General features: G+C 51.2%; 1 long non-coding RNA gene across 1 annotated transcript; it reads left to right on the top strand.

The window, feature by feature from the left end:
- Positions 1-8: 8 nt before the first annotated feature.
- Positions 9-18685, top strand: LOC139008313 (uncharacterized). The gene is made up of 6 exons (XR_011471133.1): positions 9-100; positions 4146-4315; positions 6585-6678; positions 6795-6854; positions 14541-14651; positions 18277-18685. It is a non-coding gene; the product is annotated as an uncharacterized lncRNA (long non-coding RNA).
- Positions 18686-20037: the final 1352 nt, after the last annotated feature.

The following is a 20037-nucleotide window of genomic DNA, read 5'->3' as shown; positions in this document are numbered from 1 at the left end:
CTGGGCTCCTGCCAGGGTCTGCGCAGGGAGGGCTGGAGAGCCCGGCATCCCAGGAACTCGCTGTGCTCATCCGCATCCAGTCGCCTCTAGTCCGTTGACGGTATGTAAGCTGTTGAGGTTCAAGGGTGTTTCCCTTGCACGGCTTCCTGGGGACTGCATTTTCTGGGGTGTGTAGGGAGCTCTCCATTGAAGCTTGATGGAGCAGAGAATGCGTGAGAATACTGCCAGCAGTACTCTGTTTCAGCATAAGAGCACTTGTAAATATTCACTACGCTAGAGGCTCAGTGCATGAAATGCGTGCACGGGTAGGGTCCCTAGGCCTGCCCGCCAATCAGGGTCAATCTGTGGGGCAACCAGCGGGGCGACTGGGACCCCCACTCGCACCTGCCTTGGCCTGGCGCCGCACGCCCACCTGCTCCACCAGCCTGCCACAGTCCCACTCTCGTCGGGGTCCATTGGGGCTGGCAGCGCCTCCACTGCCGCCTGCTGCCAGCACCGCTTTGCCAACGCCCGCCGTGTTCCATGCTGCCTTGTAGTGGTCAGCGCACGCCTAACTCCTGGTCTGTTGAACTCTCACCCGTGGGGACAATTTGCATATTAGCCTTTTATTATATAGGATGTTACATTATTACATCATTTGAACCAGGAATATTGAAAGGTCAGCCTAATGCTCTCTCTGGAGTCACAGTTTTGAATATAACCAAATGGGATAATGGTAAGGAATACACAGAGGGGGCAATGTAACATGTCGTAAAGAATTGTGCTGTGAGTTTTAAGTTTTCAGGACAACAAAGATGCCAATAAATAAATAAAATACTCACATTCCTGCCTGGCCAGTGTGGCTCAGTGGTTGAGTGTCAGCCAGGAGGTGAGGGTTCAATACCTGGTCAGGGCACATGCCTGGGTTGCAGGCTCAATCCCCAGTGAGGGTGTGCAGGCCACAGCCAATCAATGCTTCTCTCCCATCTTTGATGTTCCTCTCTCTCCCTCTCCCTTCCTTCCTGAAATCAATAAAAATATATTTTAAAAAATGTTTCTTGGCCCTAAATGGTTTGGCTCAGTGGAAAGAGCATCGGCCTGCGGACTGAAGGGTCCCGGTTTCGATTCCAGTCGAGGGCATGTACCTTGGTTGCGGGAGACAGCTGATCAATGTTTCTCTCTCATCCAATGTTTCTAACTCTCTATTCCTCTCTCTTCCTCTCTGTAAAAAGTCAATAAAATATATTTTTAAAAATAAATAAATAAAAATGTTTCTTGGCCAAATCTAATTGTAGTTCTATGACCTCATAACTTTGTGACTTTGAGCTAGTCTTCTTAGCATTTTGAGCTATTATTGTTCTGTAAAATAGAAATGATAACTCTACAGGGTTATCAAAGGGAAAAAAGAGAGTTAAATTCATGAAATTTGCTCAGCCATACGAGTAGAGACCAAAGTAAACTGGAACCAGCCCTCATCGGCGTTTAAGTGGTAATGGGATCAGCTGTGATGCAGCAAGCGTTGTAAACCCACGTCCTTCAAGGGCCAAGCACACGAGCGCACAGCGGGAGGCAGGCTGGAGCGAGGCCGCCGTGAGGTCAGGCAGGGCCTGTGGCAAACTGGAGAGCCCACTCTCATTCCATCAACAAAACCAAACAAAAACTCCATGCGAGCCAAGCAGCGTGAAAGGGTGTGTCTGGACCAGGGCCAGTAGTTTGCAATTCCTGCTTTAGAGCAGCGGTTCCCAACCTGTGGGTCGCGATCCCTTTGGCGGTCGAATGACCCTTTCACAGGGGTCGCCTAAGACCATCCTGCATATCAGATATTTACATGACGATTCATCACAGTAGCAACATGACAGTTATGAAGTAGCAACGAAAATAATTTTATGGTTGGGTCACAACATGAGGAACTGTATTTGAAGGGCCAGAAGGTTGAGAACCACTGCTTTAGAGGAAGAGAGACTGAGATCTGGTCCGGACACCTCAGGCCTTCTATAGTCCCAACCCCTAATTTTCAGAAGGCGAGGACGTGGCCAATCTAGGATCTAGATCTTAGACCCATTTCAGGTCTCCCACCCCACCACTCGCTAGAGACATTGTTTTTCACAGATACTGTATCATTCCAAGTCTGAATTTGAATCTCTTTTGACATAGATACATTTGTGGAATTTAATCTTCCTGCCCAGGCCATGTCAGCCCCTAGGACTTTTCTATTTCGATAACAACTGCCACCCCCCCAACAAAATCCCACATTCAATGTTGGACAGAAATTTTGCTGTGGATGCCACTGTGCCTGCCAGCCCTTTGAAATGGGAATTACTGGTGTCTGCTACTTTGTATTCAAATGCCAGAGGCGTTTATTTGTGAACAAGTGCATGTCTCCGAGTCTTGACAGGTCTTGAGAAAGATGGGCTTTCTCTGAGCATTCAGCTCATTGCATGAACTGGCAGACGGGGTGGATATGCCCCTGCAGGGGTGTCTGTGCTTGGCCTCCCAGTTTGGGGGAGGAGGGGAGTGAAATGCCTTTAGGGCACTGTGGTCTGGGAAGCCCTGCATACTCCCCAGTCCCCTGCCAGCAGCACCTTCAGCTGCCCATGCACACAGCCCCTCTCCCTGGCCCCTGGGGGTATGTGAGGCTGTGATGAGACTCACTCTGGGAGGTCACAGGGCACTGCTAGCAGAGCCAGCTTCTCCAGGAAACGCGCTCAGAGGTCAGGAGTTTCAGCGGACTTCCCTGGGACAGCCACGTGCGGCCTTGACCTGTAGGACAGGATAGAGACCCATCCTGCTGCTCTGCCTCTGGCCATGTGCAGGAGGGAGTGTCAGAACACTGGGAAACTGTTTAAGATGGGAATTCAAGCCTTGCCAGTGTGGCTCAATGGTTGAGCATTGACCTATGAACCAGAAGGTCACGGTTCACTTCCCGATCAGGGCATATGCCCCGGTTGTGGGCTTGATCCCCAGTAGGGGGCGTGCAGGAGGCAGCCAATCCATGATTCTCTCTTATCATTGATTTTTTTTTTTAATATATTTTATTGATTTTTTACAGAGAGGAAGGGAGAGAGATAGAGAGTCAGAAACATCGATGAGAGAGAAACATCAATCAGCTGCCTCCTGCACACTCCCCACTGGGGATGTGCCCACAACCCAGGTACATGCCCTTGACCGGAATCGAACCTGGGACCCTTCAGTCCGCAGGCCGACGCTCTATCCACTGAGCCAAACCGGTTTCGGCATCATTGATGTTTTTATCTCTCCCTCTCCCTCTCTGAAATAAGTTTAACGATATATTTTTAAAAAGAATAAAGTGGGCCAAAAAATGCTCAAGATCAAGTTGGCGAGAGTGGCTGGGTGTAAAATCAATGTAGTGGGGCCAGAAGAGCATCGGTTTAAGTTTTTTTGTTTTGTTTGTTGTTGTTAATCCTCACCCGAGGATATTTTTCCCATTGCTTTTCAGAGAGACTGGGAGGAAGTGAGGAAAGGGGGACAAGAGAGAGAGAGAGAAACATCGATGTAAGAGATACACATTAATTGGTTGCCTTAACCCAGATATATGTCCTTGACGGGGACTCGAACCTGTGACCCTTCCGTGTGTGGGCTGACACTCTAACCACTGAGCACATAGGCCAGGGAGCATTTTTTTAAAGCAGCCTTATTGAGGTGTTACTAACACATGACAAACAGCACATATTTAAATCATGCAATTCGATAAGTTTTTTGTTGTTTTTTTGAAAAAAGCCTTTGCAGGAAGTTTTTTTAAATATATATTTTATTGATTTTTTTTTTTTTACAGAGAGGAAGGGAGAAGGATAGAGAGTTAGAAACATCGATGAGAGAGAAACATTGATCAGCTGCCTCCTGCACACCTCCTACTGGGGATGTGCCTGCAACCAAGGTACATGCCTTTGACCAGAATCGAACATGGGACCTCTCGGGCCGCAGGCTGACGCTCTATCCACTGAGCCAAACCAGTTAGGATGATAAGTTTTTTTAAAGTCTATAACATAATAATTTATTTCTTTTAGCAGCTCAACCTTTCTTATTTCTAAAGTACAATAACAATCTCTGACTAACAAACAAAAGCAGGCAGCAATGGGGGAGGCACTAAGCAAAAAGAAAACATTACTAAATTATGTCGTGTTTTCCGTGGTGGGTGGGATCTGCAGCCCCCCTTTGGACAAGTCGGGAAGTTTTGACATATGTGTGCACCTGTGGCACCACGGCCAGGTCAGGATGGAAGAAACTCGTCATTGCGAGTCCGTGCCTTTTGCGATCCTCCCACCTGCCCTTCTTCTCGCCGCTCTCCGTGTCGACACTGGCCTGCTTCCTGTCACAGGTTAGTTCATATCGCCCAGAGGTTTTTTCTGGCTTCTTTTCTGAGAATTACTGTGAGATTCATTCATGTTGCTGCATGTACCCATGATTCATTCCTTTGATTGCTGAGTCATATACCATTGCAGGGATATAGCACACTTAGTTTTTGTTTTGTTTTTAAATATATTTTTATTGATTTCAGAGAGGAAGGGAAAGGGAGAGGGAGATAGAAACAATGATGAGAGAGAATCACTGATTGGCTGCCTCCTACACACCCCCTACTGGGGATTGAGCCCATGACCCGGGCATGTGCCCTTGACCGGAATCGAACCCGGGATCCTTCAGTCCACAGATTGACACTCTATCCACTGAGCCAAAACAGCTAGGGCAAAGCACACTTTGTTTATTCATTCACCGATTGATAGTGAATCTAGGTTCTTTACAGTTTGGGGCAATTACCAATAAAGCTGCTATGAATATTCGTATACAAATCTTTGTAAGAACATAGATTCCCCTTTCCTTGGGCTCATTTCCTGGGAGTAGAATGGCTGCACTGTGTGGTAGGTGTGTGTTTGATTTTCGAAGAAACTCCCAAACTATTTCCCAAAGTGGTTGTATCATTTTACAGTCTCATGAGCAATAGTCTGAGGATTCTAGTTCCTCCACATGCTTGTCAGCACTTGGTTAGCCTGTCTTTTTTTTTAATCCTTACCCGGGGACACTTTTTCATTGATTTTTAGAGAAAGTAGAAGAGAGAGGAAAAGACAGAAACACATCGACTGGTTGCCTCCTGCATGCGCCCCAACCAGGGCCCGGGCTGGGGAGGAGCTTGCAACCGAGGTACATGCCCTTGGCCTGAATCGAACCCGGGACCCTCCGGTCTGCAGGCCAGCGCTCTGTCCACTGAGCCACCAAGGCTAGGGCTAGTCTGTCCTTTTAGTCCCAGCCGTTCTAATAAACGTAGACTAGTATCTGGTGGCTATTTAACGTGCGATTCCTTAGTGACTGATGGTGTTTGTGCATCTTTCCACTTGCTTATATGCCACTTGTCTATCTCCTTTGGTGATGTGTCTGTTCAAATCTGTTGACCATTTTAAAAATTGTTGTGCTTGCTTTTTGAGTTTCAAGAGTTTGTTAACTTCAGCCGTGACTGGTTTGGCTCAGTGGATAGAGCGTCGGCCTGTGGACTGAAGGGTTCCAGGTTCAATTCCGGTTAAGGGCATGTACCTTGGTTGCGGGCACATCCCCAGTAGGGGGTGTGCAGGAGGCAGCTGATCAATGTTTCTAACTCTCTATCCCTCTCCCTTCCTCTCTGTAAAAAATCAATGAAATATATTTTTTTAAAAGAAGAGTTTGTTGACTTCAAATAAATAGAAAACTGGATATTTCTCCAGCAAAACGATTTATTCAGGAATAACACAGAACTGTAATTCGGCACAGAGTCCATTGGAGGAAACTGGGAGTTGGATGCCTGTGGCTACTCATTGGTTTAGCTGTCACTGTCTCTTGTGGTGGGCTGTTTCTGTTTCCCGCGACCCGCATGGGAAAACGACAGGTTCTTGAGCGGAGGAGCTGGGGATTAAGAAATTAAAAAAAGACCAAGATGCAGAAATAGATTTTAAGCTGGGGCCAGGTGGGCGCCATCCTCTCTGATGGAGAGGCGGCAAAAGCGGCTGAGCCACACAGCAGGTTTATTTTAAAGGCCTAGATTTACATATCTAGTTCCGCCCCTGCCTGATTAACATGTCCAGCCTTATTGGGGAAGCATGTTCCCAGGGCGTGGCTGCCTATGCTCTGAGTTCAGCTGACAATAATAAGAAAATGCCTAGGTGCCTTCCAGGCGGCCCTCTACAGTCTCTCATTGGCTGAGTGGTTGCCAGGCGAAGAGAAGATCCTCCTCCTTGCTGGAGTCGCTGAGTAGGAACAAGTGATGGAGATGGGGAGTAGTCCCTTCCTGTTTGGGGTGATTGGCAGGTGAGGCGTGAGAGCTCCCCCTGCAAACGCTCTCAACTCCAAGTGGAGTTTCTGTTCATTAATTTCCACAAGTTCTTTTTGAAAAAATTATTTTTATGGTATAAAGAATGACAGATGTCCCCTTTCCCGCCCCCACATTGGTCCCCTCCACTTCCCTCCCCCCGTGGCCTTTATATATTCTGGATAAAATTTATTTTATTTTTGTTTTGGTCCCTCTCGAGGTTTGGTGTCGTCCTTCACAGTGAGAACTCTTTCATTCTGGAAAGTTCTATTTCATTCTTCCTCTCCCCTCTGCTGTCATCTTGGGAAATCGCTAGTGGATGAAGATGGGCCGTCTCTTAGCTTTTCTTCCATCCGTTCCATCTCGTCCCCTGTTGAAGGCAGGTGCTTCCGGTGCCTGGGACTTTGCTGGTGAGCGAAAGCAGTGAACCTCTGTCTCACCTGGTGGTGATGGGGGAGGGGGGGGGCGGTTGGCGATGGGTGACATGTCCTGACAGTAAATCAGCAAGTCATTTCTTCTGTTCCAGGTGATCGTTGCTGTGGAAGGAAATGGAACAGGACAGGGCAGGGGTCTTCGTTGGCAGCAGGTGAGGCCATATCACCAGGAGCAGAGATAAAGGCCTGCAGAGGAGTTGGCGGTTGTCTGCAGGGGTGGGGAGAGCGAGGGGTGGAGGGAGCAGTGGAGCAGAGCGAGGGAGGCAGCCTGGGTGCGTGGGTGAGTGCGGGTGTGGGAAACCTGGTTGGAGGTGGGGTGGGTGGCAGGGCTGGTGCTTCTGTGTTACTTGGAGTGGATGGAGCCCCGCAGGAGCGAGGGGCCCGGGGCGGTGGTCAGTCTGGAGCACAGACAGTGGGCGTGGGAGGGAGGCCAGGCAGGAGGCCTGCAGTGGTCGGGGAGGGAAGCGCTGGCCAGGGGAGGTGGGGGTGAGCAGCTGGTCTCCCCGAGAAGCAGGGAGATCAAATGCTTTTTTGTGGGAAATGCTCTGGGAGGGACATGAGGAGGTGCAAGCAGGAACTGCTGGTCAGCCACGAAGGTCTAACTTGGAGCATGGGGGGTGGGGTGGGCAGGAGCATCCTGGGGGTCCCGGCAGCCCGAGGAAGGTCTGGCACGGCCATCCCATTGGCGAATCCTCAAGCCAGAGCCAGTCATCAGAGGAGCCCATCCCCCATGACTGACCAGAGTGGCAGGCCCCTGGCGGGGAGCGGAGGGGGCAGCAGAATCCCAGAGCTAAGCAGCTGGGACCCTCCCTGGAGTTGGGGGTCAGTGTCTTCATGGCCACACTGTCCTGGGCATGACTAGCCTGGACTGTCCCCTCACTTGACCTCCATGACTCCAGAAGGGAAGAGTGACCCAGCCTGGCCAGCGTGGCTCAGTGGTTGAGCATCGACCTAGGAATCAGGAGGCCGTGGTTCAATTCCCCGTCAGGGCACATGCCCGGGTCGGGTCCTTGATCCCCAGTAGGGGGCGTGCAGGAGGCAGCCGATCCATGATTCTCATTGATGTTTCACTCACCCTTTCCCTTCCTCTCTGAAATCAATAAAAAAGGGGGAAAAAAAGCAAAGAGTGACCCCCGCTGCTGTGTGGGTCCCTGGTTTCTCCCTGCTCCTCCTCCTTACATCCTTTGCTTTGGGGTCAAGCCCTATTTGAGGGGTGTTGAGGTTAAAGTGGAAAGTGAGTCTATTGCTAGCATGTACTAGTAGGTTCCAGCGGACAGAGGATGGAGAATCAGGTCACAAGATCTAGGAGAGAATGCAGGTTAATTAAAGTTTAAACCCAGAGCTTTCTGCAGTAGTTCTGAGAGTCAGCATGCAGCCGGGGGGAGCGGACAGGGCACATGGCCTTGACGGGCCCTGCCTGGGCCGAGGTCTCTGGCTGGTGTCTGCACCATCCTCTGTACGGGAGACAGTGGCCCAAGTTTGCTTTCAAGCTTTCTGCTTTTAAGCAACATTTAAATTCATCCCAGCACATCCTCGACTGCCTGGGGACGTCCTGGTCTGAGCTGGGAATCTGGGTCAGTATTTATAAGAATAGTTTTGCTGAATGAAGCTGGAGCCCCGACAGCGGGTGGCTTCTCGGGGGAGGAGGGTGTGAAAGGGGAAGGCTTTGGCCATGAGCGCATCCGTGTGCCATCTGCTCTGGGCTGCGCTGTTGGGTGTTGACCTGGGTGCTGGAGCCTCCATGCGCCTCCTGGGAAGGCGCCTGAGGCTCTGTGTGAGCCGGGCCGGGGTGTCTCTGCAGTGGTTTGGGGTGACGGGCGGCCCCGGCCAGGGCTCCTGGCGTCAGGGTCCTGCTGGGCCGGGCTGTGCTCAGGTCGCTGGGCCCTGAGACCCCAAGGCTCCCAGACTGTGTTTGCTTCGCCTGCTTTAAGCTCCAGCATCCGTGCTCTGGGCTGAATTGTGACCCCCTCCCCCCAGGAACAGGTTGGAGCCCCAAGCCCAGAGTCTCACAGGGCACTTATTAGGGGACAGTCCTGACAGATGTGATCAAGCCGGGAAGAGGTCACTGGGGTGGCCCAGAGCCAACACGACTGGTGTCTTTATAAGAGGAGGTTGGGAAACACGCACACAGAGGGACGGCCCTTGAGGACACGGGAGGGCGCGGCCAGCAGTCCACAGGCCGGGGGAGAGGCTTCTAAACCAGACCCCGAGATCCCCTCCGCCTTCCGCCGTGTGAGGACACAGCCAATGACAGTGCCCGTGGCCCAGGAAGGGGGCCTCATCAGACACCCACCTGCCAGGGCCTTGACCTTGGGAGTGTCCAGACTGTGAGGAATGAGTTCCTGTTGTGTGGAAGGGCCCCTCTGCCCCCAGCTGTGGTATTGTCACAGCAGCCTGAGCTGAGACAGCGGAGCAGGCCTAGAGGGACCACCGCCCCTCTGCCTGGGACAGGGCTTTCCCACCTGTGGTCCGTCACACTGGTCACACTGGGGGAGTGACAGGGACAGAAAGCACATAGGGAAGGGAAACTCCTGCACCAAAAAATATCTCAATTTCAGTTTTTTTTTTTTTTTAATATATTTTATTGATTTTTTACAGAGAGGAAGGGAGAGAGATAGAGAGTTAGAAACATCGATGAGAGAGAAACATCGATCAGCTGCCTCCTGCACACTCCCTACTGGGGATGTGCCCGCAACCCAGGTACATGCCCTTGACCGGAATCGAACCTGGGACCTTTCAGTCCGCAGGCCAACGCTCCATCCACTGAGCCAAACCGGTTTCGGCTCAATTTCAGTTTTTTAAAAAATATTTTTTTATTGATTTCAGAGAGGAAGGGAGAGATAGGAACATCAATGATAAGAGAGAATCATGGATCGGCTGCCTCCTATACACCCCACACTGGGACCGAGCCCATACCCCGGGTGGGCATGTGCCCTGACCGGGGAATTGAACTGTGTGACCTCCTGGCCCATAGGTCAACGCTCAACCACTGAGCCATGCTGGCCAGGCAGAACAAATAACTTTTTAACTATAAATATACCCTAAATATTGTATTTGTATAGACATAACGAAAAAGCCTGTTTTAGCTGAGATGCAAATTTAACCAGGATTCCTGTGTTTTTATGGCTAGATCTGCAACCCCCAGCTGTACAGAGCAGCAGACTCTGCAGGGCCTTGTGCTGTAGGAGCACATGTGCCCCCGGGTGTTGGGGGCGCCCCCGGCTCACATGTGCAGTGCATGTCTCGCTGTGGATTTGAGAACCGTGCAAGCTGCCCTCCGGGAGGTGGTGAGTGGTAAGGGTGGGGCAACCACAGAGGCGGGGCAGTGCTGGCGTGACAAGGGGCGCGGGGGCGTGGTCATCACTCATTCCGTGCCCTGCAGGGCTGTGGTTTTAAAGGCGTTTTCTTGAAAGAACCCTGAGCCTCCAAGTGTGTTTTGAAATATTACTCAGAAAGTCGCCTGTGGTGAGCAGAGGCTCACCTCTCCTCTGAGGGGAAGTTCCTGGTCCCGGCTCTCCGGGCTTCACCTGGGCAAAGATGCCACCAGGTGGGCAACGCGCCCCATGCCAACGGCCCCTTCGGCCGTGGCCAGGAGGTGGCGACAGCGTCCGTGACCTCTAACCAGGTGCTTCCTCTCCTGGAGCACTTGCTTCCCCTTAATGAGTCTTTCATCCTCCCCTCGGAAAGGGAACCTGCTCCCTCCCTCTGGGGCGGCCCTGTTCCTGCGAGTCAGGGGGACCCCGGGGGCCGGAACCTGGGGGTCACAGCATAGAGGACCCCTCGGGGCTGAGGTAGGGGCCGTAGGGACGGGCTTCTGCTTAGAGACCACCCTGTGCCTCTGGGATTGCAGCTCCAGACCCGACCAGCTGCCTGGGATGATGACCCCAGTCCTGGTGCCGCCGCCAATCAGTGGAGACCACAGCCCTGAGAGGACACACCAGGGAAACTGCTGAGGGCTCTGTGGAGACCTTCCCCAGGCCGTCACCCCTTCCTCCTAACAACCCTCAGGAGGTGACCCAGTGCCTCCCCCCCCCTAAAAACCCTCAGGAGGCGGACCCAGTGCCTCTCCCTTGGGGAGCAGCCCTGGCGCCTCCTTTCCCTCTCCACTCCCCCTCCACCCCCCTCCACTCCCCCCCTTACCACCCTCCCCACATTACCATCAGCTCCCTCACTCCCAACTCCAAGGGCCCTTCCTTGACCTCCATAAACCCACTTCCTAAGCTCCTCTCCTTTAGGAATTACGTTTTCTGCCTGTGCTCCGCCCAGTCAGTGTTCTCTCACGGTCTGGGCCTTGCCCTGAATAATTTCCTAGCGAGAATCCAGGTGCTGAGGCTGCTGAACCCAGTCTGGTCTGACCCCACCTGTCAGACCCTGGTGCTGTCCCCGAGCCCCTGACAACCTGAGTGCCGGTGATGTCAGGGCCCCTGGGTTACCCCAGGGGCAGAGACAGGAAGGGCCCAGAAGACACGGAGAGGGACCACTCGGGGGCGGGGGGACGAGTCTGGGCTGGGCTGCTGTGGCCCTCCCGAGGCTGGGCGCAGGTGTGGGGGTGAGCCCGGATGAACTGCTGCTGCCAGTTGCCACCCTGGCTGCAAGTCTCCTGGGGTCCCTTAGAGTTTGGGAGATGAGTTCCTGTGGGAAGTGGGGAGAGGGAAGCCGGGGTGTGCTCCCGGGAGCGAGAGCTTGAGCTGGATCCTTGTCTTGAGGGTTTTAAAGGCTGGGAGGTGGGCGGTCTCCGGGAGGGTCAGTAGAACATTCCTCAGCTCTGTGCTGCTGCACCAGAATGAGTTCATCCCCTCCGCTTCATCGCCCTTGGGTGATGCTGGCAAATGGCACCGATTGGGTTTCTGCTCTCTGCCTCCCTGAGGAGCTTGATGTTCCGGCCAAAGGTGATCCTGAGTCGGGGGCAGGGGGGCGGGGGAGTGTGAAAGGATTAAGGAAAGAGACAAGAGAATGAAAGCTGGGTTTTGGTGGGACGCTGCTCCCTGATGAGGAGACAGCGCCAGCGCCCACAAGCCGTGTCTTTGTTTTATAGCAGATGCCACGGGGCAAAGTAGGGGCGTGATCAAGTTGTTTACAGCATTCTCGTGAGTCTCAACCCCACTCAACTACATGCACCCGAACTCTAGCACAAGGCACGTGGGGCCACGTGTTCGGACCATAGGTTCAAGCTTATAACCACAGCTGTTGGCTATGATTGTGCTGGGAGGGCCCTGCCCTCCAGCTGGGACTTGCATGTGGCAATGAGAGGACCCTGTCCTTTCATTAGTCCGAGGCTTGAACCTGTTCAAACACTGTAGCCACGCCCTGTAGCTTGATTTAAGCTATTTACCCTCTGCCTGGGGAGAGGGGTAAGCCATTTATTCCTGTGTCCCCAGTTTAGGGAAGATAGGGTTTACGAGGGAGGGAGGTCGCTGCAAACAGAGAGGTTGTCATTGCCCCGGGACACAGAGCAAAAGGAGGAGGTCAAGGTTCAAATCCAAGCAACTGGAGCTGGAGCTGCAGGGGCCAGAGAAGAGGAGCCTGGGCGGGGTGGGCTGTGTGTGGGGCTGTGATCCACACGGGCCTCGGCCCAGCAAGGGCTGTGCCCGGTGGCTCTGGTCCGCCTCTTGTTTGCTGGGGAGGGGCTGAGCTCTCTGGGAGGAGTGTGTGTTTCTAATCAGCGGGATGTTGTTCTAAGAGAAGATATTGCAGATTTTCCATGAGGTTGGAAGAAGTTCCAGAATTGCCCTGGGAGCACAGGGTCAGGGGGGATGGGGTGCCACCAGCCGCCTGCCATCGTCCCCAGAGAAGGGAACGTATTTCTCAGATAGCTCACAGGTGATGGGATCTTTCAGGGGTTCCCCCAAATCCTCCTATAGCTGGGCGGGAAGGGGGGCGAAGCGAGCACTCCCAGGGGCCTCCTCGCCAGGACGTCACCTTTCAGGGTCATTTTCCTTTCCTTGCTGGAGACGGTCAGTAGGCTGGAGCAGCTGAGCCGTCCGAAGTGTGAGGCCTGTACAGGGCCCGGCGGGCTGGGCCGGCCAGTCTGGCGCCACCCAGTTGTGTGGGTTCATGTGGATGTGGCAGTGGGCTCTCCTGTCTGGCCTCTGCCTGACTGAGCATCGCCAGGGTCCCTGCTAAGAGGAAGTCATGTCTGCAGCTGGGGAGACCTCAAGGTCCCTCAGGGCTCAGTAAGGATGGCTTGTCTGGTTTTTGGGGGGCTCACAGCCCCCCATCTCAAGGAGAGCTGCGCTGATGTGGGATAAGTGGGTTCCCCATCAGACAGAGAGAAGTGAGCCACACGGTAACGTCAAGCTTTTCGTGGTCACAGTGAAATATGCAAAAAGAAATAGGTGAGCCCGGCTGGGGTGGCTCAGTGGTTGAGCGTTGACCTATGAACCAGGAGGTCAGGGCACATGCCTGGGTTGCCGGCTCCATCCCTAGTGTGGGGTGTGTAGGAGGCAGCCAATCAATAATTCTCTCCCGCCCTAATCGGTTTGGCTCAGTGGATAGAACGTCGGCCTGTGGACTGAAGGGTCCCAGGTTCTATTCCAGTCAAGGGCATGTACCTTGGTTGCAGGCACATCCCCAGTAGGGGGTGAGCAGGAGGCAGCTGATCAATGTTTCTCTCTCATCGATGTTTCTAACTCTCTGTCCCTCTCCCTTCCTCTCTGTAAAAAAATCTATAAAATATATATTTAAAAAAATAATTCTCTCCCATCATTGATGTTTCTATCTCCCCCTTCCGCTCTAAAATCAATACAAATAGGTTATTGAAAATTGTGTTTGGAGCTGCTTTTTGGTGAGCTATGAAAATGTTCTAAAATTGTAGAAATGGACGCACAGCCCTTAATATACGCGGTGGACACTGAATGGGTGGGTGTGATGCTGTGTGAATTCCATCACTGAAAAGTGAAGACGTGGGCACTAACCGGTTTGGCTCAGCAGATAGAGCGTCAGCCTGTGGACTCAAGGGTCCCGGGTTCGATTCCGGTCAAGGGCATGTACCTGGGTTGCAGGCACATCCCCAGTAGGAGGTGTGCAGGAGGCAGCTGATCGATGTTTCTCTCTCATCAATGTTTCTATTTTTTTAAATATATATTTTATTGATTTTTTTACAGAGAGGAAGGGAGAGGGATAGAGAGTTAGAAACATCGATGAGAGAGAAACATCGATCAGCTGCCTCCTGAACACCACCCACTGGGGATGTGCCCGCAACCAAGGCACATGGCCCTGACCGGAATCGAACCTGGGATCCTTCAGTCCGCAGGCCGACGCTCTATCCACTGAGCCACACCGGTTACGGCTCATCAATGTTTCTAACTCTATCCCTTTCCCTTTCTCGCTGTAAAAAATCAATAAAAATATTTTTTTAAAAAAGTGAATACGTGGAGAAATCTCAGACAGGGGTATGTGGGAGGTCTCTCTACCGTTCTTGCAACTTTTCTCTCAGTTTGACATTCTTTCCAGCTGAAAAGTTACAGAGTGAACAGGCCAGGGGTGGGGAAGGAGTAGCCAATGTCCTAAAGAGGAGGGGTGACTCAGAGCACAGGGCCAGGAGGGAGGAGTGCATGGAGGGGGGAGAGTCACTGGGAGGAGGGGGTGGAGGGGAGCAGGAGAGGGAAGGGGAGCTCTGTGGGTAGTGGTCCAGGCCCCGGTGGAGGTCTGGTGGGGGTGCGGGGCTGGGTTATGTTAAAAGGCTGCAGAGGCTGGAGTGGCGATGGTCTGCCTGCGACCATCGACCATCGGGGCATCAGCAGTGGTGGCCACGTGCAGAGTTGGTTTGTTTCTTCCCAAGTTGAAGTGATGACAATTTGAAATGATGTTTCTCTCTTTCTTTTGTTTATGTTTTTAAGGTTCGCTGTGTGCCAGAAAGGATGTTGGTACTGAAGAACAGTGACATGCAGAGGATTCCGGGCTGTGAGCCTGAGTCTGTGGAGAAACTGAGGAAATTGCTAAGAGCGGAAGTGAGTTCCCTGTGGATGTGGACCCACCGTGGAAGGGTGGGAGGTAGTTGGAGCGGCGGGTCGCTGCCCGGCCTGGTCAGCAAGAGTTGCGAGGGATCGAATGGCAGCTGTGTTTCTGTGGTGAGACCTTGTGAGGGGCCCGTGTGCAGGGGAGTCCCTGTGAGTTCAGCCTCCCCCACACTTAGCCTGTGGTGCTGACTCGGCTGTGCAGCAGAATCACCCTAGAACCTTCTGACCACTTTGGAAGCGGGCCCACCAGGACCACAGGCGTTAGCCTAGCAGGAGAGGGGCGTGTCTATTAACCTCCCAGGTATTTTTACGTGGGGCCACAGCGGAGACCCACTGCCCTCTCCAGTCAGGGCGTCCTCTACCCTCTTTTATTTTTATTTTTTTAAGGAGAATTCTTATTTTATATATACTTTTATTGATTTCAAAGAAGACTGGAGACGGAGCGTGAGAGAGAAACACCAATGGTGGGCATCATTGATTGGCTGTCTCCTGGACACCCCGCATTGGGGATGGAGGCCACAACCGGGACATGTGCCCCGACCTGGAAGCCAACCATAAGTGCCTGGTTCTGGTTCATAGGTTGACACTCAACCACTGAACCAGGCCGACCAGGCTCATCTGCCGGTAAAACTGCTTGTATAAAGAAAAGAATGGTATTGCTGGTTTAGTTAGCTTCAAGGTATTCTTTGAAACTATTGGGGAAGATGCTAAGAATTTATAACTGAAAATTTGAGAATGACTTTTTACAACCTAATGGAACCCATTTTTTAAAAAATGTATATTTTATTGATTTTTTTACAGAGAGGAAGGGAGAGAGAGAGAGAGAGAGAATGAATTAGAAACATTGATGAGAGAGAAACATCGATCAGGTGCCTCCTGCACACCTCCCACTGGGAATGTGCTGGTAACCAAGATGCACGCCCTTGACCGGAATCGAACATGGGACCCTTCAGTCCACAGGCTGACGCTCTATCTACTGAGCCACACCGATCAGGGCCTAATGGGACCCATTTTTTCTTTTTAAAATATATTTTATTGAGTTTTTACAGAGAGGAAGGAAGACGGATAGAGAGTTAGAAACATCGATGAGAGAGAAACATCAATCAGTTGCCTCCTGCACACCTCCCACTGGGGATGTGCTCGTAACCAAGGTACATGCCCTTGACCAGAATCGAACCTGGGACCCTTAAGTCCACAGGCCGATGCTCTATCCACTGAACCAAACCGGTTATGGCCCATTTTTTCTTTAAATCCTATGCTGAGGATGTCCTTACTGATTTGAGAGAGAGAGAGAGAGAATCATTGATGTGAGAGAAAAGCGTCAACTGGTTGCCTCTCATATACACTCCCACTGGGGACTGAACACCCACCCTTGGTATGTGCCCTGACCAAGAATTGAACTCGAAGCCTTTCCGTGTAGAGCCGGGGTTCTCAACCTTCTGGCCCTTTAAATACAGTTCCTCATGTTGTGATTCAACCATAAAATCATTTTTGTTGCTACTTCATAACTGTAATGTTGCTACTGTTATGAATCATAATGTAAATATCTGATATGCAGGATGGTCTTAGGCAACCCCTGTGAAACAGTTGTTCAACCGCCAAAGGGGTCACGACACACAGATTGAGAACCGCTGTTCTAGAGAATGATGCTCCAACAAACTGATCCACATCGGCCACGTCATGGAACCAATTTTTAGGACAGAAAACATCATGTTACTCCAAACCTTTGTGCGTATCCGTGGTCCAAAATACAGCTCAGTCCATGGGAGTTCATGGAACACCTTGACGACTTAGAGTTGATTGAATGAGATGCAATGAGTGCAATGTGCTCATCACTGTGCCAGGCTTGTGCTCACTCTTCTGTGGTTTCAGTCGGCCTCATCCTGTTTTCTGTGTCATTCTTATGTATTTTCCTTAAAATAGCGCCATGCTCATCCATTTTGCATCGTTTCTCTAAAATGTTGGCCCTGAAAATTGGGAGCAGAGAGTTTCAAATTTTACCATCCATTTAATATCTCATTGGCATAAAGCCATCAATTCAGCTGTTCTTGAAATCTTGATTTGCATAATGATAAAGAAATAATTTTCAGTATCAGAAGATTCCTTAAAGTATATGTTATTTGCTGTGTTCTCACTTCAGGTGACTACATCCATAAATTTGTTTCCGGGTTAGTTGGACATTAATTGAAATCTCATCATGCTTCCCACAAATGAAGGCGGTTAGATTTATGGAATAGCTTCTATACGAGGAATTGTTTGAGATAGTTATGAAAAAGTAACCACTTTAGGTGGGATTTTTTTTCATTTTTGTTCTTTTGTTTGGGGCAGGAATAGACTTTTGGGGACTCGCTATGATTATAAGGAATATTAATGGTGCTCTGTTGACCTTGATCGTTCTGTTTTAACTAGAGAAAGCACGTTCTGATATGGTGGAGAGTTGTCCGCCCTGGGACGTGGGAGCTAAGAAGGGAATGCAGGCCACCCTCCTTTCCGAGAATGGCCTAGCTCAGCAACCTCCTTGCCTGTAATCTGGTCAAGGAGCCACCTGACCTCTGCCAACCCCCAAGATAAACAGCTGGCTTATGGGGGGTGGGGGACAGGGTTAGAGCAGACATTTGTGGGTGACCTGCTGCTCTCCCCTTCTGCTGCATTCATGGAATAAATGCTCATATATGAGTCAACCTGTTTCTGCTTCATTGGCTCAAGTAGTGACCAGCAGCCCTGACCCATTGCTTGTCCAGTTTCACTTTCAGTAATTTTATGACAGTCATTGGAGCTGGATAATTAATCTAAATGCTAATTAGTACTATCGCCCCCCCCCCCCAATCTAAGTCCAAAGATTTCATCGACTTTAAACAATTTAAATTTATCTTAAATTAAGAATGAGTTTTTTAATTAACCCAAGTAAAACCATTACTAGTTTAGAAATAATTGATTGGCAGCCTAAATGTTTAAATTCTGTTCTGAGGATGCCTGTATATTTGTTCTCTAAATGTCTTTCTTGCATGTGCTAATTTAGTACTCCTTGCACAGAAAGCTATGTACAAAGTCCTTTTGTTAAAATATTTTCCAGTGCGGCCGGCATGGCTCAGTGATTGAGTGTATCACTATGGACCAGGAGGTCACCGTTAGATACCCAGTCAGGGCATATGCCCGGGTTGGGGGCTTGATCCCCATTATGGGGCGTGCAGGAGGCAATCAATCAATGCTTCTCTCTCATCATTGATGTTTTGCTCTCTCCCTACTTCTCCTTTCCCCTCGGAACTCAATAAAGATATATTTTTAAAAATATGTAAAGTATAGCCCTAGCCAGTTTGGCTCACTGGATAGAGGGTTGACCTGGGGATTGAAGGGACCCAGGTTCGATTCTGGTCAAGGGCATGTACCTTGGTTGCGGCCACATCCCCAGTGGGGAGTGTGCAGGAGGCAGCTGATCGATGCTTCTCTCTCATCGATGATTCTAACTCTCTATCCCTCTCCCTTCCTCTCTGTAAAAAATCAATAAAATATATATTAAATATATATATAGAAAATATTTTTCAAACATATAGCTTTACTTTCTTCATTTTTCTTATAAACTACGCATTAGTGAGTGTTCTGTCAAATTGTGTTTTAGGCAGTTGACTGGTGGACTTCAGGGGTTCTTATGTATGAACTATTGACTGTCGATGCGGAGAATTTCCGAGCTGGGCTCTCTAGGTAAGACTTCACAAAATAAAATGAAAGAACGAATCACATTTCTGTAATGTGGCTGATGGGAAAAAATAATTTTTTGAAATGTGGATAGACTTATCCGAGTGAAGTGGTTTATTTCCATTTATAATAGTATAGGATCTATAAACATAACCTTTATGTTTCTTTATATTTTATGTGCCAGATAGATCTTAATCTTCATGGGGAGAGTGTTGTAATTTTTGTGTATCCCTAAGCAGGTAGCATGGGACATGAGCCTATGGCAGAGCCGTTTAGAATGCGGGGCCTAGAGCAGTTTGTTTGGGGGGCCATGGAGACGGTGGAATGTTCGGTGGGAGTCGGTGGGCGTGGAGTCGGTGGGTGCGGAGTTGGTGGGTTTGGAGTCGGTGGTTGCGGAGTCGGTTGAGAGGAGTCGGTGTGAACCGTCAGTGTGTGAAGAGTCGGTGTGAACAGTTGGAGTAAGAAGAGTCGGTCGTTGTCGAGTCGGTGAGTGCAGAACCTCTTCCTGTGTGAGAAGGGACTGTCCCTGCCTCCCCCTCGGGGCTCTTGTGAGGAGTGAATGTGCAAGGACAGAGGGCACCTAGCGCAGGGCCGGGGAAGGGCAGAGAGACGGTGCCCAGGTGACTCCCGAGTCTGTGAGCAAACCCTTCCCGCTGCCAGGCTTTGACCAGAACCGTGTCCACTGGCGGCAGGTCCACGGCTTCCCTTCTACCAAGAATCTTGGGTTCTGGCCAGTGCGGGAAAGTGAACACGAGAAGAATAAGCAGGAGCTACTGCCGCTCCCAGTTGTTAGAACCGTGCCTGGGGCCAGCCTTGGGAAACAGCCACTGAGAGCAAGGGACACGTCGCGGGCATGCATGTCCCCAAACTGTGAAGGCACTCTGGGGAGACTCAGCCCTAGGACACCAGTGGTTCTGGGAGGGCTTCTGGGCGGGAGCAGAGATGAGGGGAAAGAGCTGACCGGCTCCCTGTGTGTGCTGGGCCCTGGGACCCGAATAGGCCCCGCGGACTCCTCCCGTGAGGGGGCCTGCCAGGGACCAGCCATGGCGTCCCACACCCAGCATGTGCCTGACACCCAGGGGCCCATAGTACTGTTTGCTGTGCCTTAGCCCTGACTTCCGTGAAACTGCCCAGAGCTGCTGGTTTTCCAAGAGGCTGTGTGTGAATGTTCACATAGGAAGTGGGTGTTGAACAAAAACTCGCCCGAACAGCCATTTATTTCCACCTCCCAGATCAGTGGAGTGACTGTGGAATTGAGAGGCCGAGGCTCAGCCCTCACACCTGGGATAGATCTCAGCCCCACCCCTTCCCTGTTAGGAAAACGGGCTCAGCGAAGCCCCACACCTGCCAGCGGGTGCACTCGTCCCACCGGCCGAGGCTGTACATGTCAGACACTCTCTCATCCTGTGTACAACAGATGGGGGCAGCTTTAGGTTTATGTGGTGCCCTTCTCTGATTTTCTGCTACTGGGCTGGGGCTGCTGCCGACACAGTGACCTGCTGCCAGCGAAGAGTCATTTCCTAAGCTCAGCAGCTTAAGTGGGCAGCACCGAAGGCCCTCACAAGAGACAGGGTCTTCTCGCCCACGCCAATGCCCGGGGCGCATGCCCAGGGGTGGCCTATGGGAGGCAGGCGATCAATGCTTCTCTCTCATCATTCATGTGTCTATCTCTCCCTCTCCTTTC

This window comes from Myotis yumanensis, unplaced genomic scaffold (assembly GCF_028538775.1).
Source record: "Myotis yumanensis isolate MYYU_CA2020_CCGP unplaced genomic scaffold, mMyoYum1.0.hap1 SCAF_1, whole genome shotgun sequence".
In the NCBI taxonomy this organism is placed as follows: Eukaryota; Metazoa; Chordata; class Mammalia; order Chiroptera; family Vespertilionidae; genus Myotis; species Myotis yumanensis.
This window is presented reverse-complemented; position numbering and strand designations above follow the sequence as displayed.